The sequence below is a fragment of the Marmota flaviventris genome, chromosome 1 (assembly GCF_047511675.1).
Source record: "Marmota flaviventris isolate mMarFla1 chromosome 1, mMarFla1.hap1, whole genome shotgun sequence".
Lineage (NCBI taxonomy): Eukaryota > Metazoa > Chordata > Mammalia > Rodentia > Sciuridae > Marmota > Marmota flaviventris.
The window spans coordinates 192,187,553-192,199,721 of record NC_092498.1 but is presented as its reverse complement, the minus strand read 5'-3'; the positions used below and the strand labels follow the sequence as shown (position 1 = coordinate 192,199,721).

General features: G+C 41.5%; 1 non-coding gene across 1 annotated transcript; it reads left to right on the top strand.

Moving 5' to 3' along the window:
- The first annotated feature begins 10,888 nt into the window (after positions 1-10,888).
- Positions 10,889-10,995, top strand: LOC114090414 (U6 spliceosomal RNA). Its single transcript, XR_003582340.3, has one exon. It is a non-coding gene; the product is annotated as a U6 spliceosomal RNA (small nuclear RNA).
- The last annotated feature ends 1,174 nt before the right edge of the window (positions 10,996-12,169 follow it).

The window sequence follows — 12,169 nt, the reverse complement described above, 5'->3', positions numbered from 1 at the left end:
CCAGGCAAACAGGAAACATTAGCCCTCTCGGCACGGCCCGCTTTTGTGTGCTCCCTCCCTCCTCCCATCAACCTCCTCCCTTCTCTAGGCCGCTGGGGAGATGAACGCCCCCGGGCTTCAGTGTGACGACCTTTGAAACCTTCAGAGCGAGGAGCTGAGAGCGACTCTTCCGTTTATTTAAAAAAGAAAAGACTTCATTCTGAATCCCTGCCTCATCGGAGGCTGATATCCACTCTCCCGGGGATCTGGGTTTTCCCCCTACCTTTTTTTCTCCTTCCCTTGTCTTAAGGACTCTATATCTGCCATCAACACCAAAACATCATACGTTGGATGCGTGGAATTAAACGAATCTGAATTCTGATTTTGAGTTTTGACGGGGGAGGGGACAGCTGTTCAGGGGAGGCCACCCAGCGGCCCCATGGCCATCTGGGTGGTGCCCAAGAATGGGCGGTTCTAGGAGAGGAACTTGCGTGGCCCTAGAAGAAGCCTGACGTGGAAGGGCCAACAGGGCCACTTACCAGGATTTAGGGAGTATCTGGCCCAGAGACCAACAGGCAGAACAATTGTCCCCATCTTCACACTGTCAAACTGTTAGTGGTATCTTGGTTCTATTTAAACTGGCCCAGGCAAACAGTCTAGACGAATTTCAAAACATCATGTTGGGAGAATAAAGCCAAACAACAAAAGAGTTCATACTCCATGATTTCAATTACAGAAAAATTCTAAAACAAGCAAACTAAACTATGGGGATAGGAAAGGTACCCTTGGGGATGACGCCTGACTGACTGGAAAAGGTTATATGAAGGTATCCTCTGGGGTAATGAAGTAAAAATATATCGGTGTATTCACTTATTCTGACTTAAAAATGCTATTTAAGCTCTGCAAAATTTCACTGTAAGTTATATCTCAAAACAATTTTTTAAAAAATTTTGGTTTCCAATTTGAATCACTATACCTGCATCATAATGATAGGGTAGAAATACCTATCTCCCATTTTGTCATCAGAATCTAGGGATAGATCAATCTGGAAAGAACCCTTAAATCAACCCAACTAGATAAATGTGCTGAAAAGATAGAGCCTTGGGAGGAGCCCAGGTGCTGAGGATAAAGAACTTCTGGCTGCAAAGAGTCTGGCAACCCTCTGAAGGTTCAAGTCCTTCATTGCCCTCCAGATCACCCACCTCACCACCCAGAGCAAAGCAAACATCAGTCCCACCTACAGTAACCTGTGAACAGTGAAACTGTTGACAGTAAAGCCAAAATAGCCTTCTCTATCAAATTAAGAAAACTTTCTTAATTTATTATTTTTAATATTTTTTTAGTTGTCAATGGACCTTTATTTTATTTATTTATATGTGGTGTTGAGATTCCAACCCAGTGCCTCACACATGCTAGGTAAGCCCTCTGCCACTGAGCCACAATCCCAGCCCCAAACGTTTAAAATTTAAAATTAGGGAATGGAGAGCTGACTTTAGTGCCACACACATCTAATCCCAACTGCTTGGGAGGCTGAGGCAGGAGGACTGAAAATTCCAGGCCAGCCTGAGCAATTTGGCAAGACCATGTCTCAAAAATTAAAAAATTTGGGGCTGGGAGTGTGGTTCAGTGGTAGGGCACTCTCCTAGCACATGTGAGGCCCTGGGTTCTATTCTCAGCATAAATAAATAAAGGTATTATGTCCATTTACAACTAAAAAAGAAAAAAATAATAATTTTAAAAAGGAAGAGCGCTTGCCTAGCATGGGTGAGACACTGGGTTCAATTCTCAGCACCACAAACAAATAAATAAAATAAAGGTCCATCAACAACTAAAAAATACTGGGGGTGGGGGGGAAGGACAAGATATAGCTCAGTGTTAGAGTGCTCCTGGTTATCATCCCCAGGACTAAGAAGTAAATAAACATAAATTAGGGGTTGGAGGTATATCTCAGTAATCGAGCGCCTTCAAATGAGAGTCCCTATACTCAATCCTTAGCACCAAAAATAATAAAAAAAAGAGGAGCCCAACACCATAGCTCATGTCTATAATTCTAACAACTGGAGGCCAACCTTAGCAAACTAGAGAGATTCTCAGCAATTTAGTAAGGACCCTATCTCAAAATAAAAAATAAGGACTGCAGATGTAGCTTGGTAGTAAAATGCCCTCAGGTTCAATCCCCAGTACAAAAAAAAAATCTCATGCCATCATCTATTGCCAATAGAAGTTTCTTTCATAGTAATTTGAGACCTATGTGTGAACAAGTAAATCTACGCACACCTATAATTTTCTACTATACTAGCTTTACTCCAGAGTTTTTTATGTTTTTTTTTTTTTTAATTTTGTTTCTTTTCCATTTTTCCATTGTTTTTATTTTTTTCTTTAAAACAAGAAGAAAACAGATGGGGGGAGAGAATTGCCAGAAGGAAGATGGCCCCAGAGGGTCAGCAGAGAGATGGACCAAGACCCCCTGCCTCCTTCTTGGCTTGGCCCCACCCACCACCAAAAAAAATTTAAAAAAAGAAAGAAGATGACAGAGGAAAAAAAAAAAAAAAAACACCTAACAGTCTTCCTGATACTAAGACTCAAAATGTCTTGATAGCAGAGGTGAAATGTCAGCAGAGCCATCAAGGAGGAGCCGGAAGGCTGTAACTCCAGAAAGAGGAATCAAACTTGACAGCTGTTGGTGGGCTGGTGTCCTGGGGACAATTGCTCAGAATAAACCAAGAAAGAGAGAGAGAGAGAGAGAGAGACTGCTGGGGGAGGTTTGATTTCTCTTCACGAAGTAGCTTCCCTTCTCTGCTTTCTTGAATTGACATCATATTAACAGAAAGCAAGTGTGCAGTGTAAACTGTTAAATTAGCGCATTCCTGATTTCAGTGAAGACTTGATTTTACCACAGATAGGAAAGAGGAAAATCTTTAAATCATCAAATTTAACTCCAATTATATGGAAATACAGTTATTGTGATTTTGTTGTTGTTGTTTTTTGTTCTGAGGACCAGGGATTGAGCTCAGAGGCACTCAACCACTGAGCCACATACCCAGCCCCCCACCTTTTTTAAAATTTTATTTTATTTAGAGAGGATCTCACTGAGTTGCTTAGCACCTCTCTGTTGCTGAGGCTGGCTTTGAACTCGCTGTCCTCCTGTCTTAGCCTCCTGAGCCACAATGGGACTACACACAAGTGTGCACCACCATGCCCGGCTATCATGATCTTTTTGAATGTGGTATAATAGTAGATAAATAATAAATCAGTATTAGAACCTAATAAGGTTTAGCTTATCCCTGAGAAGAGGCAGATCTTCAGATCTATGCATCCAGAGGAAAGGATGCATAGTTCCCTCCTGCTATAAACTACATTGTATTAATTTTTTCATTACCATCCTAGCCAATGAACAAGCAAGATAGGAACAAGCAGCCTCCCAGTTTTCCCTTCGCTAGTTTTCATTAGAAAGTGGGTCCTATATACCTTCCTGAATCCTGAAAATAAATCACCTTGAATTTTAGTAAGTAACCACTTTTTAAAGGAAATCAGTCCTGAAATTACATAAGCAATACATTTGCATTCTTTCCCCAATGCATCTGTAATCTTTTTTTTTTTGGTTTTCCAAGATGACACCAGAGCCAGCCCCTGAAATCCTTTCAGACAATGGGTTGCAGATTCGGCTATATTTCCATCAGAGTAACTTGAATCAGTTTTTTCATCATTTGATTGTTTAATTGAATATGTGATGTATTTGCTTTTTTATTTTATTTTTTTAGGGGTTCTGTGGATTGAACCCAGGCCACCTTAGGCAAGCACTCTACTACTGAGCCACATCCTCATCCCCACCTGCTTATTTTAATATCAAAATTGTACCTTTCAGCCGGGTGTGGTGGCACACACCTGTAATCCCAGTGGCTCTGGAGGCTGAGACAGGAGGATCACCAGTTCAAAACCAGCCTCAGCGAAAGTGAGGTGCTAAGCAACTCAGTGAAACTCTGTCTCTAAATAAAATATAAAATAGGGCTGGGGATGTGGCTCAGTGGCTGAGTACCCCTGAGCTCAGTACCCCTCCCCCAAAAAAATTGTCATTGTCTTTCATTGTCTTCCTCAGTTTACATTCGCATAATTTCTAAATGCATAAATCCACCAGAGTGCATGTGTTTTTTTGAGGGGTGGTACCGGGACTGAACTCAGAGCCCTGGACCACTGAGACACCTCCTCACCCCTGTTTTGTATTTTATTTAGAGATAGGGTCTTACTAAATTGTTTAGCACCTTGCTTTTGCTGAGGCTGGCCATGAACTAGCAGTTCTCCTGTCTCAGCCTCCCCAGCCGCTGAACGCACCACTTCACCCAGCTAGAGTGCACATTTTTTAAAGTACATTAAATAAACATTACTACGTCATAGTTACTTTTTATTTTTTTTAGTACCAGGGATTGAACCCAGGGGCGCTTAACCACTGAGCACTAAGCTACATCCCCAGCCCTTCTTTGTATTTTATTTAGAGACAGGGTCTCCACTGATTTGCTTAGGGTCATACTAAATTGCTGAGGCTGGCTTTGAACTCTCAATCTTCCTGCCTCATCCTCCTGATCCCCTGGGATTATAGGTCTGTGCCTCTGTGCCCAGCTCATAATTACTATTTTGAACCATGATGGGGGGGGGGGTACCAGTCAAATGGTGACCTATTGAATCATTGCCTGCCTCCTGTCAGTTGAGGGGACATGGAATTCTACATACTGTATCAACTTTACTCTATCCTGACTCTGGCCTTGGAACCATTCAAGTGTGTCATCTCTTTGAACAACGCTGAGTTCCCAGTAGCAACATATCAGGGGATATAATGAAAACTTTAATACCTAAAACTTTATAAACTACACTAAGGAAACTTGAATTGCACATATAAATGATTAAAAGTAAATATCAAGCATTTCTAGTCAAAAATAATTTGGGGGGCTGGGGATATAGTTCTGTTGGTACGTTGCCTGGCACGTACAAGGCCCTGGGTTCAATCCCCAGCATCACACACATACACCAAAAATAATAATAATTTGGAACTCTGATCCCAGCTCCACTACTCTTTGCTGTGTGATTTGGGGCAAGGTACTTAACATTTCTGGCCCCCAGATTTTCCATCTATTTAACAGGGATGATATAAGTACGTAGCTATCAGGGTTAAGTGAGTTCCTAAATGTAAAATGTAGTGCCAAGCACCAATAAGTGCTTAATAAATAACCACCCCTTTTCCCCAAAAAAGCACTTAATAAATATCCACTATTTTTTGGCAGGGCAGGGAGGGTATGCTGGGGTTGAACCCAAGGATACTTAACCTTTGTGCCACATCCCCAACCCTTTTTTAATTCTTTATTTTGAGACAGGATCTCACTGAGTTCCTTTGAACCTCACTAAGTTGCTGAGTCTGGTTTGAACTTGGAATCCTCCTGCCTCAGCCTCCAGAGTTGCTGGGCTTACAGTAAAATTTTTTTGGTTAGGGGGTGGTGCTGGGGATTAAACTCAGGGCCTCACTCATACTAGGCAAGCCCTCTACCACTAAGCTACACTCCCAGCCACACACTTTTAAAAGAATCATTGGTATTCAGCAGAGGGATTCACAAACTGCCTGCCTACTTACCCTTAGGTCTGTCATTGCCAAATCACAGATCCTTGATTGGGATCACATCCTTCCTTTCCTCCACGAGAGAAAGTTTCAGTCTTGTCCCTGTCACTCCCAGCTCCTATGGTTAAAGCTAAGATCTCAGTCTTTATAAATCAGGACAGATTCAGTTCTGAACACCTGTAATTCTAGTGACTCGGGAAACTGAGGCAGGAAGATCACAAGTTCAAGAACAGCCTCAGCAACTTAGTGAGGCCCTGAGCAATTTAGTGAGACCCTGTCTCAAAATGAAAGACAAAAAATGGCTGGGAATGTGGCTCAGTGGTAGAGCCCCCCTGGGTTTAATCACTCTGGTACAAAAAAAAAAAAAAAAAAATCACAGTAATACCAAAAGAGCTAGGGATGTAGCTCAGTCATAGAATGCCCCTGCATTCAATCCCCACAACCAAAACCTTGTGTGTATAAATCAATTACATGCCGTTAATGCCTTACTCCAAGCGTTCTCTGATATTGCAGCTGAAAAACTACCTCCTGTATTCTTCCCTATCTCAGCCTCTTTTCCTCCCTCTTTCCACCTGTCCCCACATGCAAGGGCTCCCTCTTGCCAAGAAAAGCTAGCTCAAGCTGCTTAATCCAATCTGCCTAGGATTTCTCTGCTCTGCCCCAACATATTTCCCAGTGTCACTTTTCTACATAAACCCTGCCTACTGCCAACATACACCCACTGCCAACATACACCAGACAAATTGCTCAGGACCTCTTGTAGCTTCTGCCTGGCCACTCCCACCCACGAAGCCTTTTCCAGGCTCCTGGGGCTCTCATTGGAATTTGAGTTCTTTGTCCCTCCCCTAACATCTGGACTAGACTGTGACCACTTTGACCAAGAAAGTATGGCAGAAGTAATGCTATGTTAGTTCCCAGCCCAATCATTAGGGAGAACTGGCAGCTTCCACCTTGTTCTCTTATAGTCTAAGCTCTCATGCAAGTGGGATTTCCCTTCAAGACAGACCACAGGAGAAGGCCCAGAGTCCAGCTTGCTAACTTGTCCACACCAAGGTGAGTAAAGCCATCTCAGAACCTCCCAACCTGAGTATAGCCCAGCCCAGTAGTCTGAATCCCTAGTCTGCAAAACCATAAAATAGATTGTTGTTTTAAGCCACTAAATTTTGGAGCCATTTGCTACATAGCAATAGATAACTAGAACACCCTTCCACTCCAGCCTACCTGATACACTGTAATAATTAATGTCCCTAAGTTTCTTTCTTTTTTTAATAAATAGCTTCATGGAGGGATTATTGACATACAATAAAGAAACTACATCCATTTTTAAAGAATATTTTTTAATTATAGATGGACACAATACCTTTATCTTTATTTTGTTTGTTTTATGTGGTGCTGAGGATGGAACCAAGTGCCTCATATGTGCTAGGCAAGCACTCTACCACTGAGCTACAACCTCAGCCCCCAAAACTACATACATTTAAGGTACACAATTTGATAACAATTTTTTTTTGTTTCGTTTTGTTTTGTTTATGTGTATGCTGAGAATTGTACCCAGGGATGCTCTACCATTGTGTTACACTCCCAGCCTTTTTTATTTTTTATTTTGAGACAAGTTGCTCAGGCTGACCTTGAACTTGTGATCTTCTTGTCCCACCTTCCATAGTAGCTGGGATTACAGAGAAACACCATCACACTCAGTTTGATAAATCTTGATACATGGATACTCTAATGAAGCAATGACCACAACCAAAAGAATGGAAATATTCTTCACCCCCAAAAGTATGAGGTCCTCCATTCCACACCTTTCTGAGCACCTACTGATTGTCTTTCTGTTACATAATCCATAGTCTTTCATACAATTTGCAATTGGGGCTGGGGAGGTCCCACTTTCACTCAGGATAATTACATTGATGCCAAACTGTACTTTTGTGTGGATCAGTAATTCATCTCTTTTTATTAGACAAAAATGAGTAATTATGAGTAATATTCCATTGTGTGGATGCCATAATTTGTTTATCCGTTCACTAGTTGATGGACATTGAGTCGTTTTTAAATTTTTGTCTATTATAAATAAAAAGTTGCTATTATTTATATACAAGTAAAATACCTAAGAGAGGGCTGGGGATGTGGCTCAAGCCATAGCATGCTCGCCTGGCATGCATGCGGTCCGGGTTCGATCCTCAGCACCACATACAAACAAAGATGTTGTGTCCGCCGAAAACTAAAAAATAAATATTAAAATTCCCTCTCTCTCTCTCTCTCTTAAAAAAAATACCTAAGAGAAGAGGGGCAGGATCATAAGGTAGGTGAATGTTAACTTTCCAAGAAACTGCCAAGTGCTTTATGTTTGTTTGTTGTTGCTGCTGCTCTTTTGGTACTGGGGATTGAACCCAGGTGTGCTTTGCTGCTGAGCTACGTCCGGTTTTTATTTTATTTTATTTATTTATTTTTAGGACAGGGTCTTTCTATGGTGCTGAGGCTAACTTTGAATTTAAGTTCCTCTTGCCCCAGCCTCTGGAATCACTGGGATTGCAGACATGTGCCACCAAGCTTAGCTGGCTTGTTTGTTATTGTTGTTTGTTTTGAGATGTTGGGAATGGGATTCAGATCACCTCATATGCTAGGCAAGTGGCCTGTCACTCAGCTGTGCTCCCAGCCCCTGCCCAATGGATTTTTTTAAATAAAAATTTAAAACTTTTTTTTTTAGTTATAGTTGGACACAATACCCTTTGTGTGTGTGTGTGTGTATGTGTGTGTGTGTGTTGCTGGAGTTTGAACCCAGGGTTTTGTGCATGCAAGGCAAGCACTATACCCACTGAGCTATATCCCTAGCCCTCAATATGTTTATTTTATTTCTTTATCTACTTTTATTTATTTATTTACTTATTTTTGGTACCAGGGATTAACTTAGAGGAACTTGGCCACTGAGCCCCATCCCCAGCCCTATTTTGTATTTTATTTAGAGACAAGGTCTCACTGAGTTGCTTAGTGCTTCCCTTTTGCTGAGGCTGGCTTTGAACTTGTGATCCCCCTGCCCCAGCCTCTGGAGCCACCATGCCTGGCTTATTTATTTTTATGTGGTGCAGAGGATCAAACTCAGTGCCTTGCACCAGCTAGGCAAACGCTCTACGGGGGAGTCACCACCCCAGCCCCTGTCAAATAGTTTTGAATAGTGCACATAGGGTTTTATACTTTAAGCAGTGCATGACAATTCCACTTTGCCCACAGCCCCTCCAATTTATATTCTCAGTTTTGTTTTTTTCTTTTAGTCATTCCAGCAGGTGTGTGGTAGTATCTCATTGTGTTTTAATTTGCATCTCATTAAAAATCCAATGCTGTGGAGCTTCCTTTCCTGTGTTAATTTGCAAATCATAGCTTTTCTCTGATGAGGGTTTTGTTCAGAGCTTTTGCTTTAAAAAAACAAACAAACTGAGTTTGTTGTTGTTGCTATTGTTTGTTTGTGATATATAATTAAGGGGTGAGGGGCAGTAGTGTGAATAGTGCTAGGTATCAAACGCAAGGCCTTTATCACTGAGCTAATTCTTAGCACCTGATTAAAAAAAATTTTTTTTTCCAGCCTTATTGAGGTATAATTGGTAAATAAAAATTGTAGCCAGGTCCAGTGGTGCACAACCCTAATCCTCTCAACTCAGGAGGCTGAGGCAGGAGGATTGTGAGTTCAAAGCCAGCCTCAGCAATTTGGTGAGGCCCTAAGCAACTCAGCCAGATCATCTCTAAATAAAATACAAAAAAAGAGCTGGGGATGTTGCTTAGTGCTAGAATGCCACTGGGTTCAATCCCTGGTACAAAAAAAAAAAAAAAGGTATATATTTAGCTGGTCATGGTGGCACATGCCTATAATTCAAGAGTTGGAAGACTGAGGCAGCAGGATCTCAAGTTCAAGGCCAACCTCAGCAATTTAGCAAGATCCTATCTCAAAAAAAAAAAAAATAAAAAGGTCTGGGGATGTAGCTCCGTGGTGAAGTACCTCTGGGTTCAATTCCAAGTAATTAATGAAAATAAAATTTAAGGCTGGGGATGTAGGTCAGTGGTAGAGAGCTTGCCTAGAATCCAAAGGTCGTGGGTTCAATACCCTGCACCACAAAACAAAACAATAAATAAGTAAAATTTTAAAAAATGGTTGGGACGTAGCTCACTGAAAGAACACTTGCCTAGCATTCACAAAACTCTGGGTTCAATCCCAAGTACTATAAAAATGTGTGTGTGTGTGTGTGTGTGTGTGTGTGTGTGGTAGGTAGGGTACTGGCGGTTGAACTCAGGGGCACTCTACTACTGAGCTCTATTTTGTGTCTATTTTGAGAGAGTGTCCCTAAATTGCCCAGGCTGGCTTCAGGCTTTTGATTCTCCTGCCTCAGCCTGAGTGCCACCACACTCTGCTAAAAACATTTTTTTTTTTTTTGAAGGGGACAGAGGTACTGGGGATCGATTCCTGGGCTTTATGAATGTTAGGGAAATGCTCTACCACTGAGATTACATCTCATCCCTTCGATGTGATCTTGCTTTGTTCCCAGGCTGGCCTCAAACTCTTGGGTTCAAATGATCCTCCTGCCTCAGCCTCCCCAGAAACTGGGATTACAGATGTGTGCCACTGCACCAAGTTACAGTATGACATTTTACTTTATCTATATACATTGTGAAACGATTTCCAAATCAAGCTAATGGACAAGTTCCACCATTTCACATACTTAGTTTTTTCCCAGTGAGAATATTTAAGACCTACTCTCAGCAAATTTCAAGTAGAGGCAACAGTGTGAACTTTAGTCGATTGGTGATATGGTGCAGTGGTAGAGGATTTGCCTAGCATGCACAGGGCCCTGAGTTTAATCTCCAGCACTAAGGAAAGAAAAAGTAGCTGGGTGTAGTGGCACAGACCTATAATCCCAGCTAAGGGGAAGACCAAAGTTCGAGGACAGCCTCAGCAATTTAGAAGACTCTGTTTAAACAGGAAACAAAAAAATAAATAAATAAAAACCAACTAGGAAGCCCTGTGCTGATCCCTAGCCCTGCAAGAAAAAAAAAAAAAGTAAAACTTTTTGGCTCAAGGAAAGAACACTTGTCTACATATAGTCACCATGTTGTACATTAAAGCTCCAAAACTTTTTAAAAAGATATTTATTTTTTAGTTGTAGTCGGGGACATAATACTTTTATTTTATTTATGTGATGCTGAGGATCCAACCCAGGGCTTCGCAAGTGCTAGGCGAGTACTGTACCGCTGAGCCACAACCCCAGCCCTTGCCAAAACTTTTTTTCCTGCCTAACTAAAACAGTTATATAATAAGTGACTGTGCTCACTTAGGCAGCACATATACTAAGATTGGAACCATATAAAGGAGATTAGCATGTCCCCTGTGCAAGGATGACATGCATATTTAAAATAATAATAATATTAACTGACCAACATCTTTCCTGTCCCCACAGCCCTGACAATTATAAGTCTACTCTCTGCTTTCGTTAATTCAATTTTGGAGATCATTCAATGTTTATCTTTTTGTACCTGGCATACTTCTCTCTCTCTCCTCTCTCTTTTCTTTTCTTTTTTTTTTTTTTTTTGGTATTGGGAATTGAATTGAACCCAGAGGCCTTTAGCACTAAGCCACATCCCCAGCCCTTTTTATTTTGAGACTTACTAAGTTGCTTAGGGCCTCACTAAGTTGCATCAAACTTGTGATCTTCCTGCCTCAGCCTCCCTAGTCTCTGGGATGTAAACTCAACCTGTGTCTGACATTTTTCACTAAGCCTAATGTCCTTTAGTTTTATCCACTCTATCACAAATGACAGCATTCCCTTCCCTTTTAAAGGCTGAAGAATACTCCGTTGTTTGTGTATGTTATATATCCTTTAGTCATTCATCTGTCAAGAGATATTTAGGATGATGGCATATTTTGGCTATTACGGATAATATCACAATGAACATGGGAGTGTAGGAACAGCCTCAACACACTGATTTTATTTCCTTTGGATATATATTTTATACATATACCTGAAGTAGGATTACTAGATATGATAGATCTATTTTTAATTTTTCAAGGAGCCACTATAATGTGTTCAATAATGACAATACAAATTTGTATTCCCTCCAACAGTGTAAAGGGGTTCCCTTTTCTCCATATCCTGGGGTATTTTCCTTGACTGACCCTGCCCTTGGGACTCTAGCTGAGCCCTGATGTGGGAGCATGCAGGCTCAGGTGAGAGGCAAACCCCTTGCACAATTCCACCTGTGCAGACTCTCAGGCTCCAGGCTGTTTACCAGCCCCTCACCTTGGGATTTGCTCATTCCTGACCTCTGTGCTTTGTTCCCTACATTCCAGCTCTCTATCTGCAACACGTGGCTTTCCCCATATCCCTGCCAATCTCCTTCCCCAGGTCCCATCTCAGAAACCTTAGCCTCCTCCAAGCCTTTCAGCAAAGACTCACCTGTCCTGCCTCCTGCCTGGTGTATTTCAGCAGCCTTTTTACCCAATATGCTTTTGCTAAAAAGTTACTTGGTAATTGCATACTGTCTCCTCCCTCTGTGATTTTGCAGACTGTCTCCTCTTCCATTGCTCACAACTCCCTCCTTTGGTTT